This window comes from Pinus tabuliformis, chromosome 8 (genome assembly GCF_031772625.1).
Source record: "Pinus tabuliformis cultivar Carrire ecotype Pingquan chromosome 8, CPIR1, whole genome shotgun sequence".
Taxonomy (NCBI): Eukaryota; Viridiplantae; Streptophyta; class Pinopsida; order Pinales; family Pinaceae; genus Pinus; species Pinus tabuliformis.
Genome location: NC_142294.1, coordinates 2,052,319,207 through 2,052,336,580, shown reverse-complemented (window position 1 = coordinate 2,052,336,580; position 17,374 = coordinate 2,052,319,207).

The following is a 17,374-nucleotide window of genomic DNA, read 5'->3' as shown; positions in this document are numbered from 1 at the left end:
TTTACTATATGAAAGAAGGTTATATATTACTTAAAAAAGCATTCTCAACATTCACTTAGGCTAAATAATTCATGTATGGTATTATCAATGAATAGATATTGGTGCTTATAGAGAATTAGCATACTTCCTGTCATGGATAATAAAAAATAAAGTTCAACCGATCCTAAAACTATGCACAAGTTTAACAAAACATTTGGATGAAGCACCTCATCACCATTTCCTTAGTGACCTTTAACAAAGGACAAGATATACTATATTCTGATTCATGTGACAAAATAATGATACCATAGAATATAGTGTTGGAAATGCATCAAATGGGTCGAGGCAACCAATATTGTTTTGTTTTTGTTTTCTAAGTTATTTATTAATTTTAATATATATTTGTTTATGAGTAAGATAAAATTGAGTTGGATGTTTTTCTCCAATAGTTTATTTTTTCAAAAGTAATTTTCATTTTCAAATTTTCTCATGAAATTTGAATATTTAATAAAAAATAGACTTTATATAAAAATTAAATTTAACAAATATATGTAAATAATTAAATCTATTCACAAATGTAATCAACTAAATGTTGGAATTAATGCTTCCATGTAATCTAGAAGTAGTCACTTAGCTATGTGTGAGTTGTAATAACTATCTAGATGTGAGTTGTAATAACTATGTAGATATGTCTTTGTGAGTGATCTAGATAATATAAATATGTAACGCTTGAGATCAATAAAATACTATAAATGTGATTTTTGCTATGTGTATAATCTCTCCAGCTCTCTTTCAAATTTCTAACATGGTATGGGGCCTGTTCTGGCCTGACTCTTTCACGAGAGGGCCAAAAATATGTGAGAAAACCTTGAGTTTATTGGTCCTATGTAAATAGATTAATTGACTATTTGATTTCAATACTTTTCTGTGTAGATTTATTTCTTGTGTGTAAATTTATTCGTATATGTAGATCTTGAGTCAAACAAAAATGGTTGGTGTGATTGTGAGAAAGAACCAAAGTGTGAAATCGTTGTTTTCTTGGCACTTAAATGTATGCATGATGAGTTCGACATAGCCAATCATTCACAATTTTCCCTCCGTTGAACTATACATTGCAGGTCGAGCGGGCAATTTGGTCGTTTTTTTTTTTTTTTGCTAAAGTAATTATGGATCCTTCTATATCATTGAGTCAAAAAATAGTGTACAGTATATACAAAAGTCCACCCGACATCAAAGAAACAGAAAAGAAATAAAAGCTTAAGCCACCAAGGGCTACACCATACAGCTTTACTTCTAAAAATTCTAGCCTAAGATAGAACTAACATGACTCCAAACTAATCCTCGGAAAGCCCGCGAACTTTCGCACGGCCTCCCTCTGGTGAACCCAAACCCATAGATCCGACCCATCAAATCAAGAAGAATGACGGCTTAGGAGAAAGACGCATAGCTAAAGATCCTGAAGTTTAACTGTCCTGCCCCACCAATTTGCTCTGTCCCAGACAACCGTTGATTCGCAACAACCGAAATCAATGGATGAGAAGGATTTCGTGAAGGCCAAGAAGGAGGAATGTTATTCTGCGATGGAGGGAAGTTTTCCAAACCCTCACCCTGCCACATGTCACAAAATGAATGGGATCGATACGAAAATGCCAAAACCATTACCACCCTGAGGACAACACGATCAGTGGAAAACCGCCTAGTGGTGGTTTTGCAATCTGGACCCCAAAAATTGAAACCACCAGTTGCTGAATGACCTGGCTCCTCTTGCAGATGCAATCTACCTTGCCTTGGTTTGGGATACTGTAAGGGCGAGAGTGTTCCATCGAGCAAAGACTTATGGGAATCGTCTGAGATCTTCATCACGCTTGCACCTTGAGTTGGGCAACCAGACATGGTTCTCTTATCTTCAGCAAAATTTGCCCAAAAAGAAGACACATCCGGGGGAAAATCAAAATGGGCTAGTCTCCATGGTTTTGAGTCTAAACACATCCTTATCTTCTTTCTCCTGTTTGCAGCATAGGGCTCTCAGTATGCTTGGACTCAACTCCTGCCACTTCATTGACACATTATTCTCTGTGCAACTGACTCGCTGGATGGCCAAAAGATCCGCCAGTTTATTTGCCTTTCTGCAGACCTGGTGGAAGCTAATAGTGTGCAGGCCCTGAAAATGGCTTTGAATTCTTTGGAAGACCCAAATTAGTTTCCAATTCTTAGAGACTTTATCCAGCGCAGTACCATTATGAATTTTTTTGCACTGAGTTGATAATTACTTCCGAATATACATCTATCATGACATTTAGACAATTGTCCTGCTTCAATAAAACTAGATATTGTTCCATAGCCATTAGTTCAGCCATGTTATTGGTGGTTGTACCTAGGTGGCAATGGAAGATGAAAACAATACTTCCCTCTGCATTTCTGAGGACACCTCCATACCCTATTGTTCCCGAGTTCCCTTTTGAAACCCCATCAATGTTGTATTTTAAACAGCCTTCTAGAGGAGGATGCCAAAATTCCTTCTCCGCATCTGACGAAATGATCTTCCTGTCAAGGCCTAGGAGGGTGAGCCCCTGCATCCCCAATGCCTGACAATATTTAGGTCTGCTTCAGAGGGGGGATTTTTAGGGAAGTTGCAAACAGTGGTTCTCACAGTCTCCTTGAGCTATTTCAAGATTATCTCTAGCAGGTGTTGGGGGGGGCTTTTTTTCCTCCTTAAAAATTCTTTTGTTCCTCTCCTTCCACACGTTCCATATGATGAAGCTTGGTGTAAGAGCCCACGCTGAGTTAAGAATTTCGTTATCAGAAAAAGTTTTCCTCCAGTTGATGAGGGTACTAATGATGCTTCCTCTATCTCTAACAGATTGTTGAAAGATTGTAGAAAATAAGTCCCATAACCGGGATGTGAAAATGCAGTTGTTGAGTAAATGTTCCAAGGTTTCTTCTTGGGCTTCACAGAACAGGCATCTTGAACACCCCTGAACACCTCTCTTCCTTATGTTTTCCCAAGTCAGAATTTTCTTGTGATAAATAACCCACATGAAGAGTTTGATTTTCATCCACCCTTGATTCCTCCAAAGGTTTTGCCAGATTTTGTCTGGAACCAGGGGATCCAACTCAAGGAGAATGCTTTTTTCTTCCTTAGGATTAAAGGTGCCCTCTTTGTTATTTCCACATCTCAGTTGGTCTTGTCCCTTTGCCACTAAGATCTTCCTTTTCTCTACTATTTTCTTGAGCTCCTCTGCTTTAGTTTTCAAGAGATTGTTATTTCTGCAATCTATGTTTCTCCGGATTCTCCACTTATCCATAAGATGAGATTGTATCCAGAAATCCTTAACCTTTGTTAAACCTTAGAATTATGACTCCTTTTTAAGATCAAGGAAGTCTTCTTTTACTAGAATTGATTCTTGCCGCCACTTATCTTCCCAGAAAAGAGCTAGATTTCCTTCTCTGATTTCCTAGAAGCAATTCTCTTGTACTAGTCTTCTATTCTCCTAGGCTTTGTTCCAATTATAAGAACCCTTTATATTTCTTGACATTCTTATAAGAGCACTATTCTGCTAGGAGCTAGCATATTTTTCTTTCTAGATATTTTCCCATTGAGTCTCTGGATGCTAGACACAACGCCACCAAAGTTTGGCCCCTAGAGCCTTACTGAAAATATCTTGATCATCCAATCCTAGTCCTCCATGTTTCTTGGGCTTACAAATTTTATCCCAAGACACCAAGGCCCATTTCCTCTTAGTCTCCTCCTTGCCCCAGAGGAAGTTTCTTCGAATATTTCTAAATTTCTAGAGGACCCCTTTTGGAGCTAGGAGGGTTGATAACATAAAAATAGGGATTGCTTGAAGCACTGCTTTTGTAAGAACTAACCTGTCGGTAAGGTTTAAAGATCTGATGGTCCATTTACTGACTTTGTCCTACAACTTGTTGATCAAAGGTTCCCATATACTTTTGAGCATTGGTTTTGTAGTTAGAGGGACTCCTAAATATTTTGAAGGAAGGGAATCCCTTTGAAAGCCAAGAATTCTGGAGATGTTTTTTTGAATAGAAATATTGGTATTGAAGAAGAAGATTTTTGATTTGGAGAGATTAACTTCCATACCTGAAGCCGAGGCCAAAAGATTCAATTTTTTTTTGTAATTTGAAGCTTCTTGGACTGTGGGGAGTCCCTATAACATGGTATCATCTAAAAATTGTTAGTGAGTCAGGGCCTGCCCATTATCAGTAAGCTGCAGACCTTTAATCTTTCCTGATGATTTTGCTTGCTTAGTAGCTCTCCCTAGTCCTTCCATCATGATGATAAAAAGAAAGGGGGAGAGTGGGTCACCCTGTTTGAGGCCTCTTGAGGGACTGAAAATATCTGAGGGAGAGCCATCGACCAATATAGAAAAACTGGAGGAGGTCACCAGTGCCATAACCCATCTGACCCAGATATGATCAAATCCAAATGCAAGCAGCATTTTCTTAAGGTAAACCCAATTTACCTTGTCATAAGCTCTGGAAATATCTAATTGCATGATCATACCTGCCTGCTTCTTGCTAGTTAAAGAGTGCACCACTTCTTGCGCTTGAATGATGCTATCTAGAATTTGTCTGCCTTCCACATAACCTGATTGCTCCCTTGATACTAGGACCAGAAGCAAAGGTTTGAGTCTGTTAGCCATAACCTTGGATATAATCTTATAGATTACATTGCAAGGAATATGGTTCCGTATTTCTCCGGTGTCTGAGCAATCCCCTGTTTGGGGATCAGGGTGATGAAGGATGTATTTAGGGCTTTCAGAATGGTTTTGTTTGACCTCGAATCCTCCAAAACATTCAAAATGTCCTGCTTAACAATATTCCAGCAAGCTTTGAAAATTTTCACATTGAAACCGTCCGGGTCCGGTGCTTTGCCATTTTGCATGTCTTTGAGGACATCATTTAGCTCCCCTTCCGTTACTGGTCTATTAAGGTTGAAGTTATCCTCTCTGGATACCAGTTTCGACACATTACTAGTTATTTCGCTGATGGATTGCTCTCTATCTAAATTGTTCTCCTGTGTTATACCTTGGAAGTGGTGGACTAACACAGCTTCTATAGCTTTATGGGAGATCTAAAGTTCCCCTGCTTCATTCTTGATCGAAGAGATACTGTTGTGAAATCTATTAACCATGGTGGTTCTATGAAAAAATGTAGTGTTGTGCTCTCCTTCTTTTAGCCATTGAACCCTGGACTTTTGTCTCCAAAATTTTTCCTCTTATTTACACAGATTTTCCCATTCTTGATAATGTTTATCCGCTTGCTCACTAATATCTTTATCAAAGCCTTCCTTGATTAGAGCTTGGTTGAGAACCTACATTTTGTTTTCAACTACTCTCTTCTCTTCAAAAATATTACCAAAATCCTTCTTGTTCCATTCCTTAAGCCGGAATTTGATGTGCTTTAGTCTTTTGTGAAGAAGATACATTCTGGTCCCTTGGATCTGCGAGTCCTCTGACCACCATTTCTCAATGTTGCTTGTGAAGTCTGGGTGTGACAGCCAAATATTTTCAAATCTAAAATGTTTGTTTCTAGGAGTTCCTATACCCTTGATTTCCAATTGAATTGGCCAATGGTCTGAGCCTCCAAAGGAAAGAACTTTTTCTGTTACCTCTTTACCATTCATCATAAGATTCTCAGAGATGAAGAATCTATCTAACTTTGAGGCAACAAGGGCATCCCCTCCCCTCCTATTATTCCAAGTAAAGAGGCTAGTATTCCAATTGGTGTCAACAAGATTTATGCTGTCAGAAAAGGTTTGGAAAGCCATGGAGTCTTTACTTAGAGATCTTGTTCCTCCTTTTTTATCTGAAAGGGATTTAATAATGTTGAAATCCCCTCCCATGATCCAGGTTATATCTGCATGTCTGTTCCTAAGATCCACCAAGGTATCTAGGAACTTAAGGTTGTCATATATTCTCTAAGGACCATAAATATTTGTGACCTGAAAGGTGTCTCTTTCTCCTATTGGTTGAATAACAACAGATAAGTAATTTCTGGAAGCCTCAGCATCCAGAATTCTAATTTTGTGGGGATTCCATAGAGTGAGTATGCCCCCTGCTGTATTCTGTGATTTTACTTCTAGAAACTCATAGCTGCTAAGCCAATTGTTGTGGATTTGTCTTACCTTTTGAATGGAACATTTCATTTCTTGGATGAACATTATATCCAGAGTTTCTTGTTTCATTTTGTTACTAAGCGTTCTCTGCTTTCTCTTACTCCCTAGACCTCTAATATTCTAAGACGTCAACTTCATTATAAAAGATTTGTAAAAGAATAGTTAGCTAGATCTTTCATCTTACCTGAATCAATCATCAGCTTTCCACACTCCATCAACAGTTCATTCTACTTTTTCCTCCCTCTTTTCTTTCCTGGGTTTCTAGTAGCTAATGCCAACGTAGTTTTCATCGTTCTCACCCCTCGGATGTCCTGCTTATCTATGTTGTTCCCTCACTCTAACTTCCTAGTTTGTGTTTTCCATAGAAACAACTGTTGTATTCTGCTGAGTTCTTTCTAAGGTAGCGAATCCACTCCCCCCGTAGTACCCTGCCTCAAGAATCCTTCTAGGTCTAGGTTTTCTTTGTCAAGAATTTCTAGTAGTTCATGGTCCTCTCAATCCGTATCATTCTGGGTCATTTCCTGATCCATTTCTTGTTCAGCATCGCTCATTGTGATTTCTTTCTGGTACTCATTATTTTGTGTTGGTTCCAAGTTTTTTTCCTTCTCCTTTTCTACAATGCACCCTTCCATTGCTTGATCTTCTTCAGTAATCTCTTCCTCTTCCTGAAGCACTTGAAAACTGTTCAGCATGAACTATTGTCCTTCGCACTGCTGATTTTCGGTCCTCTTTTACTTCCTTTACTTTGGTTAACCACTTGTTGGAAGCTATCTAATTCTTTCATTGTGTTGATTCTGCTTTTGTTTATTTCTTTGTTGAGCAGACAGTCTCTAAAAAGATGTCCATGTTCATGGCATTTGCGACATCTGAATGGAATGTGCTCATAATCTACTGTTTGCACCCATTCTTCATCAAAAACTTCCAAGATTATCTCCTCCAGTAGAGCTCCTGATAGATCGATTTCCACACATATTCTAGAAAAAGAAGTATATTTTCCCCTTCTAGTGGCTTCAGAGGCTTTAACATAGCGACCTAATTTATTGCTTATGGTTGCTAACGATTCATTTTTCTAGTAATCAAGAGGTAGAGAGTAGAGCCTTACCCAGACCGGCACTGAAATAAAAGTTTCATTTTTTGGAACAAAGTTCATCATCCATGGTCTCATGTAGAGCCCCGCAGCAGCATAGAAGTAAGGCCCTCCTTCAAATATTCTGTCCTTGTCTTCAATGTTGGTGAACACCACCGTAAAGAAACCCTTAGACCCAAGATGAAGATCTATGCTCCCTTTAGGTTTCTAGTAGTATTTAATCCACGATTGTAAAGCTTTTTCAATGGGCCATAGTCCCATGAACTTACAGATGATGGCGTATGTCCCAATGTGTTCCCTGTGCGTGTGCAGCTCTGGATTATTTAAAATAACCCTGGGAGTTATGTCTGTTTTGGGTTTGCAGGGTCCTTTTCCTTTCTTGTCTTTAGTTTCCTATTTTTTGTCTTCTACCTCTTTGTCTTTTGTGCTATGTTGATCCTTTTCTATGGGTTCTTCTATACCCTTTTCTGTAATTCTTTTTCCTTCCACCCCTGTTTTGCTAGCATTTTCTAGAGGCTTCTTGCCTCTGTTGGCCACAGCCTCCTTGTAGGAGGGAGTGGAGCCCCCTCCTCTGTCACCCTTCATAGAGCTCTCTGATTGCCCCTGATTGCACTAAACGCTCTTCGCTCTTCGCTGTTTTGCTTCTTCAACACATGAGTTCGGTCGTATTCTTGATTCAAGCTGCTTTTGCCAATTTCTTGGCCGGATTTGATCATTTTTGAAATGTTTTCGGCATATATGGAAATTTTGGTATCGAATTCTGTGGAGCTTTTTTTTTTTAACATATTGTTGAACATATCTGATATTGGTAGTGCGAACACGATCGGTCCTGGTTGCATACTTCTTTAACGTGCTTGTTATCGCAAAGCGTTGCCAGTGAAAAACATCTGGAACAAGGTATTTATCTACCACTGCCATGATCTGTCCCCTTGCGAATCCTTATGGTTCTGCACCTGCTCCTGCATCCTTGAGTAGAGTTGAGAGCAAATTGAAGTAGCTTGACTGAATCCGTTGAGGAGAGACAGAGACTCGGGATTCACCCATTAATTAAGAACTGATCTGCCCTCGGTGCTATATCTGCCCTCGGCTCGGATGATCATTGCTCATGTTCCGTTTATCACCATCAAGGTCTCGGTCGTCGAAGAAAGAGTACTCTTGTCGATCTCGATTTGGATACTTACTTTCCATTCTCATGAAATAATCCCTCGTGGATAGCCGCATGAGTTAGTTTCTTTTATGAGTTTAATTTGTAAAAAACTTATTTATTTAAGGTTATTTTAATATTGGCATGGTTGTTTGGTATATTACAAGGAGTTTAGTATATTATAAGAGGCAGACCAAGAGTTTTCGGGTTTGGATATTGTGACTATAATTAAAATAAAAAATTAACAATAATAGTTGTGAAATCGTGTTGATATTTGTGGTGTGGGTTGTCAAATTATTATTTTTTTTTTGCTTAAAACGAAAGAAAAAAAAATGTAGAACCATAAAGAATAGGTCAACTATTCAACAGAGTAATGTGACCCATCTTGCTCTGGGAGTATTAGTCACAGGTAATTCTTAATAAGGTGAAGTTGGTGTGACTCATCCTCCTCTGGGAGCATTAGTCACAAGTAGTTCTTAATAAGGTCAAGCTTGTTGGGGATTTTTCTGTCAAAATCCCAAAAACAATATAAACTGCACACAGAGACAATACTCTGATGTTGCCACAGGATCTATAACACAACGGAAGTTTAAAAAGATTGTTTCTGAGAATAGAGTATAACATGCATAAAAGGGATTTGTATTAAAAAAAAAAAGCAGATTGATACAAAATTCATCCTCTTTCACTCAGAGGGATTCACCAGAAGGAATTACAGTGCTATTCTATTCATTCATTTCCCATTACATACAGTATGCTACGCTGCTGCGTATTACAAACATTCACTCTATTGGGGATTTTTCTGTCAAAATCCCAAAAACACAGTATAAAATTGCACACAGAGACAATGCTCTGTTTTTCTTTTGCTCCAGGATCTTAGCACAGGGAAGCCTTTTTAACAAATTATTTCTGAGAACAGAGTATTGAACACACATAAAAGGAATTTGTATTTAAAAATAGACTGATACAAAATTCATCCTCTTCCACTCAGAGGGATTCACCAAGAGCCTGCTTCAGATGCAGTTCCAAAAGAAAACATTCAAACTGTTGCAGAACAAACATAAAACATTTCTGCACTGCTGTGTATTCCTCTCACATTGCTATATTACGCTGCTGCGTATTACAAGACATACATTACTTGCGCTGTTGCGCTTCTACACAGTCTCACACTCTTCTGCGAACAACTACCACCCAACTACACACTCTACAACATAAAACTAAACTTGAATGAAATAATGAACGAGGATGGAGACCCATGCTGTGACCTGCCCGAGGCTGTCCTTCCTGTCCTCGACTGAGTTGAGCATCTACTCCGGTAGCTGAAAATTCAATGTGCAGGGGCTTGAACGCAACCTGCTTCCTTCTCGCCCATGCTGAAAATTGAAAGCAGTTGCCTACCGCACTGTACTGTTCCATGCTTACTTTAACTGCCTCCGCGCCAATTCTCTGTTTCCCCTTATATTTTAAAATATATGAGCAGCACTTCTAAACTCATAAAATTTCCGTTTGATGAACTTCAAATGTTAAACCAATATGCTTCGGGAACCCATCGGGTCCGAGCTTCATCGCATGGCGCTTATATAAAAATGGTTGTGTACCCATGGTTTCCCCGATTGCGATATGCCGATCGCACTATGTGCCGATACCTTCAATCATATATATATATGCTTGAAATATATTGAAAATGCTGATAGCGATACGCCGATGCGATATCGGCGATCGCTCATCGCAACTTTTAAATGCATCTTTGTAAGTCCTCCACTGCGACTTCGCCGATGCGATATCAGCGATCGCTCATCGGCGATATTTCATATCACTGCCGCTGCCTATCTCCAATTCTTCATTCCGCCGATACACCGTCTTGCCGATATGCCGACACGATCTGGATTGCTGATCGGCCAGATCTGACGGCTGAGATTTGAAATAGATCCATCAGCCTGCAATTTGATTTTTAGATGATTTTGCCTCCCGATTCTTGGTAAATTGCACGGTTACTGTCCTCATGCTGCTGCATGGCTCAACTGTATCGCAGTTGAAATTATATTTTCAACACTCCCCTTTAATTTCAACTGTCGGGCATTCAATCATACCCAAGCATTTCCTAAAAAATTCAAAGCTTTTCTGATCCAATGGCTTTGTCAAAATGTCTGCTACTTGTTCCTGAGTCCTGCAATGTTGTAAACTGATTTCTCCATTGCTTACCAATTTTCTGATATAATGAAACCTTGTATCAATGTGTTTCGTTCGTTTGTGAAACACAAAATTCTTGGACAGGGCAATAGCAGAGCTATTGTCACAATAAATCACTGATGCTTTTGCCTGCTCTTGGCCTAAGCTTCTCAACATTCTTCTCATCCACACTGCTTGACATGCTGTTGCTGTAGTTGCCACGTACTCTGCTTCTGCTGTAGACAACGCCACAATTGGCTGTTTCTTGGAAGCCCATGAAATGGCTCCTGAACCCATGTGAAAAACGTAACCGGATGTGCTTTCCGATCATCCACACTTCAAGCCCAATCGCTATCAGTATATCCAACTAAATCTGAGCTTTCTGAAAAAGTATATAAGATGCCAAATCTTTTTGTACCTTTGACATACCTCAGAATTCTCTTTGCTGCCTGCCAATGTGCCTCTTTTGGTCTCTCCATGAATCTGGAAATTAAACTAACAGCAAACATTATGTCAGGCCTAGTTGCAGTTAAATACATAAGGTTGCCAACTATGCTCTTGTACAAACTAGGATCAAAATCCTTGCTACTGTCCTCTTTGCTGAGTTTTAATCCCATCACTGTGGGAGTGATTGTTGCCTTGCATTCTTGCATATGGAATCTTTCCAATACTTCATTTACATATCTTGCTTGAGTGATAAAAATTCCTTTTTCATTTTGATCTACTTCTATTCCTAAGAAGTATCTCAACAAGCCCATGTCAGTCATCTCAAATTCTTCTTTCATGACTGATTTAAAATTTTCAATGAGGTAGTCATCATTACCTGTAAAAATTACATCATCAACATACAAGACTACAATTAAAATCTTACCATCCTTTTCTTTGATGTAGACTGTGGGTTCTCCCTCACATTTGTCAAATTCATTTTCCAGTAGATAGGAATCTATTCTACTGTACCACGCTCTTGGCGCTTGCTTCAGCCCATAAAGAGCTTTCTTCAATTTGCAAACCTTGTGTTCTTGGCCTTTCTTCTCATAGCCTAGAGGCTGCTCAATGTAAACCTCCTCCTTTAACACTCCATTTAGGAATGCTGACTTCACATCCATTTGGTAGACTTTCCATTTGTTTTGTGCTGCTATGGACAGCACTGCTCTCACGGTTTCCATTCTTGCAACCGGTGTGAAAGTTTCTTCATAATCTCTCCCATACTACTGCTTGTATCCCTTGACGACCAGCCTTGCCTTATGTCTTTCAATTTTGCCTTCAGCATTGCACTTGGTCTTATAGACCCATTTGACTCCAATAACTTCTTTACCTTTTGGTAGCTCAACCAAATCCCATGTCTTATTTCTTTCTATGGCATTCATCTCCTCATCCATAGCTTCTATCCATTTCTTATCTTTAATAGCATCTTCGAAATGAATAGGGTCTTCAACATGACAATACAAGGCAAATAAGGAATTCATTCCTTCATTATAAATGCCACTTAGATTCCTAAACTTCTTACCTCTTTCACTTGGTGTGTAAGTGCTTGAAGATTCACTTGAATCTCCTCCTAGTGGTGTGCTTGGAGAAGCACTTTCATTTCTTCTCAAGGGTGTTCCTTGCTGTCCTTGTGTTGGCGCTGCTGTTTGGGGACGAATTTCAGCCACCTCTTCATCATCTTCATCATGAGACAAACAGTTTTTAACATTAACTGTTTTCTCTATGCTTCCATCCCAAGCTTCCTCCTCAATGAACTGAACATCTCGGCTCACAAAGAACTTCTTGGTAGATGGGATATACAGCCTGTAAGCTTTGGATTCCTCACTGTATCCAATGAAGATACATTTCTCCCCTTTGCTGTCCAACTTCCTCCTTAGCTGATCTGGAATGTGTGCATAAGCCACACATCCAAAAACTTTCATGTGGGTGACTCTTTGCTTTCTCCCACTCCATGCTTCTTCCGGCACTTTGTTCATCACAGCTTTTGTAGGACACCTGTTCAAAATATATACTGCACAGTTTACGGCTTCAGCACAATAATCATTTCGCAAATGCTTTGCCTTCAACATGCTCCTCGCCATATCCATAATGGTCATGTTCTTCCTTTCAGCAACTCCATTTTGTTGTGGAGTGTACCTTGCTGTAAATTGCTTGTGAATTCCATTTTCTCTACAAAACTGTAGGAATTCTTTGGAGATATACTCACCTCCTCTGTCTGTTCTCAAAACTTTGATGCGCAACCCACTCTGATTTTCCACAAGTGCTTTGAAATTTCAGAATTTTTCAAACACTTCACTTTTATTCTTCAAGAAATAAACCCAAGTCTTTCTTGTAAAATCATCAATAAATGTCAGAAAATATTGGCTACCAGCTAAATATGAATTTTGCATTGGTCCACACAAATCTGAGTGGACAATTTCTAAGGATGCTTTTTCCCTTATGCTTTTCCCACTTGGAAAACTTTTTCTGTGTTGTTTCCCCAATATGCAACCTTCGCAAAGGCTGTCCAGTCTTTCTATCAGTGGTAATCCTCTTACCATTCATTTTCTGCTCAACAAGTTAAGACCTCCAATGTTGAGATGTCCAAATCTCAAATGCCACAACCAATTTTCATCTTTTGGTTGGCTTTGGAAAGCCTCTCGGGAAACTGCTGCAATTACTTCTTTGTTTTTCAAATCTGCTCTTATTCTGAGAGGGAACATCCTGTTCCTCGTCATCTTCACTTCAGCAATGCATCACTTGCTAGGTGCTATATCCATGATGGTGCATACATCATTTTCAAAGAATACATTGTAACCTTTTTGAACAAGTTGTCCAATACTGAAGAGGTTACATCTCATTCCAGGAACATAATAGACATCTGCTATGGTTTTCCTTTCACCTTGCTTTGTGAATATTTTAACTTCTCCTTTACCCATAATAGAAATTTTACTATCTGTCCCAAGTGTGACTTGTCACTTCACACTTTGATCTAAAGCAGAAAACAGGGCTATGTTTCATGTCATATGGTTACTACAACCAGAATCTAGAAACCATATATCTTCACTATTTGTTTCAGCCATATTACAAGCTAACAATACATTACCTTGGCTGACATTTTCTCTAGTAATATTTGCATTAGATCTATTATTCACATCATGCTGCCTCTTCCTACATTCACTGGCATAATGCCCATATTTTTTACAGTAATAACATTGGACATTGGATTTTTCATACCTTTGTCCTTGAGCATGATGTTGTCCTCTTGTTGGCTATTGCCTTGACCTTGGTTTTGATTAGGATTGCTGCCTCTTCCTTGAGCATTCGCTAGACTGTTCCTTCCTCCTATGTTTTGGCTTCTGCCTCTTCCTCTCTTGTTTCCTCTGCATTGACCTCTTCCTCTTCCAAAGGACATCTGGGTCTTGAAGGCTTGCTCTAGAGATGAGTTTTCATTCCTACTCAACCTCTGCTCATGTGTGATCAGTGATGCATGAAGTTCATCAACTGAAAAGTTTGAGAGATCCTTTGTCTCTTCTATGGTGGTGACAATCACATGGAACCTTGAGGGTAAACACCTCAATAGTTTCTCCACAATCCTCCTTTCTTCAAGTATCTCTCCATGAGATCTTATTTGTGTGACCAGACCAATTACTTGAGTGAAGAATGAGTCAATATTGTCTGACTCTTTCATGTTCAGATTCTCAAAATCTTTCCTCAACAATTGTAGTTTTGCTGTCTTCACTCTCTCCATGCCTTGATAGGCTGTCTTGAGAGCTTGCCATGCTTCTTTGGATGTCTTAGCTGCTGCTAACCTTGGAAACACACTTCCATGCACTGCTTGATACAAGAAGAAGAGGGCTTTTGAGTCCTTCTTCTTGTGGCTCTTTAACAGATCCTTCTCTCCCTGAGTTAAAGCATTAAACTCATTTTCATCTGCTGGTTGTTCAAAACCATCCTCAACTATTTCCCATAAGTCTTGGGAAGCAAACAATGCTTTCATTGTTATTGCCCAATAGTCATAGTTTTTGCCATCAAATAGTGGGAGCTGCATACCCATGCTATTGCTGGTGCTGGTGCCAGCCATTTTTGCACTCTAAACTATGCTTCAAAATACAGTCAAGTATTTAAGAAAAATACCTTGAATTCTTTTGCCTGAGACTTCGCTCTGCTGGAGAAGTTGCTGTAGTAAGAATCCTTCCTTCAGCTTCTTTGAACCCTTCAAAGAGCCTGAACCTTAGCTCTGATACCACTGTTGGGGATTTTTCTGTCAAAATCCCAAAAACACAATATAAAATGCACACAGAGACAATGCTCTGTTTTTCTTTTGCTCCAGGATCTTAGCACAGGGAAGCCTTTTTAACAAATTATTTCTAAGAACAGAGTATTGAACACACATAAAAGGAATTTGTATTTAAAAAAATAGACTGATACAAAATTCATCCTCTTCCACTCAGAGGGATTCACCAAGAGCCTGCTTCAGATGCAGTTCCAAAAGAAAACATTCAAACTGTTACAGAACAAACAGAAAACATTTCTGTACTGCTGTGTATTCCTCTCACATTGCTATACTACGCTGCTGTGTATTACAAGACATACATTACTTGCGCTGCTGCACTTCTACACAGTCTCACACTCTTCTGCGGACAACTACCACCCAACTACACACTCTACAACATAAAACTAAACTTGAATGAAATAATGAACGAGGATGGAGACCCATGTTGTGACCTGCCCGAGGCTGTCCTTCCTGTCCTCGGCTGAGTTGAGCATCTACTCCGGTAGATGAAAATTCAATGTGCAGGGGCTTGAATGCAACCTGCTTCCTTCTCGCCCATGCTGAAAATTGAAAGCAGTTGCCTACCGCGCTGTACTGTTCCATGCTTACTTTAACTGCCTCCGCGCCAATTCTCTGTTTCTCCTTATATTTTAAAATATATGAGCAGCACTTCTAAACTCATAAAATTTCCGTTTGACGGACTTCAAATGTTAAACCAATATGCTTCGGGAACCCATCGGGTCCGGGCTTCATCGCATGGCGCTTATATAAAAATGGTTGTGTACCCATGGTTTCCCCGATTGCGATATGCCGATCGCACTATGTGCCGATACCTCCGATCATATATATATATGCCTGAAATATATTGAAAATGCTGATAGCGATACGCCGATGCGATATCGGCGATCGCTCATCTCAACTTTTAAATGCATCTTTGTAAGTCCTCCACTGCGACTTCGCCGATGCGATATCAGTGATCGCTCATCGGCGATATTTCATATCGCTGCCGTTGCCTATCTCCAATGCTTCATTCCGCCGATACACCGTCTTGCCGATACGCCGATGCGATCTGGACCGCTGATCGGCCAGATCCGACGGCTGAGATTTAAAACAGATCCATCAGCCTGCAATTTGATTTTTAGATGATTTTGCCTCCCGATTCTTGGTAAATTGCACGGTTACTGTCCTCATGCTGCTGCATGGCTCAACTGTATCGTAGTTGAAATTATATTTTCAACAAAGCTGGTGTGACGTGGTTGCGGAGGGTCGTGGATTCACAGATGATGGCAGTTCGATATGATGGTTCAATGTCGAGACTGACTGTTGAGCTCCAAGAGGTTGAGAAGCATCAATTTTCAAAGTTCATCAACCATGGTTAGAGGCTATTATGTTTTAAATGGAGGTCAAGTGACAACTCGAAGATGTGGTGGTGAAAAAGTGGTGTTTGCGAGATTCCAGAGTGGATGTGGGTATTGATATCATAGAAATCAGAGAAATATTTAGTTATTATTGTAATGTGGATTTTCTTATATTTTCTACATCTAAGCATTAAAGAAGGATGTTGGAAGTAACGCTTCCATGTAATGTGTGAGTTGTTATTGTGAGTCCCTAGGTGTCAATCTAGAAGTAGTCATTTACCTCTGTGTGAGTTGTAATAGCTATATAAATGTGTCATTGTGAGTGATCTAAATACTATAAATATGTAACCCTTCAGATCAATAAAATACAATAAATTTAGTTTGTGTTGTGTGTACAATCTCTCCAACACTCTTTCAGATTTCTAACACTGAATACAATTATTGTATTTTAAAATAAATTTAAAAAAAATACTACAATAAATTTATTCCCTCCAATTCTTTTCCAAAAATTCATTGTGTGAAAATCTACATAAAATTATTCAATTATTATATTTAAATAATGAGATCTATCCAAAAACCTAACGAACTAAATTCAATATCCATTTCGTTCTCCTCTTCACACTTCTCATATTAATGGAAACTTCTTTCTTAAAACTGTTCCACGTCCATTCCTCCAGAATATCCAAATTTATAGAATAAATTATCTATTCCGAGAAAGTCGAAATATATGAAATTAGTTAATAAATATCCTTCTAGAAGGTACATAAATAAAAATTCAAAGTCGCCCGTCATAAAATCAAAGGAACGGCCAGAGCCAGGAATAAATTCTCGTCCACACGTTTCCGTATCCAAAGGCAAGCAATCACGACGAAGTAGGCATCAGACAAATTGTAGGGTGGACTGCCCAACTTTTGAGAGCACAGCTACGGCGTGAAACACCTGATTTCCGCGTCGTTGACTTCGAATTTTCAACGTATTTTTTCCAGGAACGATCCATACCCAGGGATATGTGCAATCTATAAATCAGAGGTGTCTATACTGCTTATATATAGACCTAGTGTAGTTATTGTGGTGGGATAGTTTATTTTTCTCATTTTCTAATTGGAGTTTAGGTTTGAATGTTCGATTATCTATTTTGATTTCGATTATGTAATATGAGTATCTAGATTGGTTTTTAATTATGCAGAGTGATTATCTACTTCAATTTCGGCTATGTAACATGATTATCTAGATTAATTGTTATTTTTATTTTATCTAGATT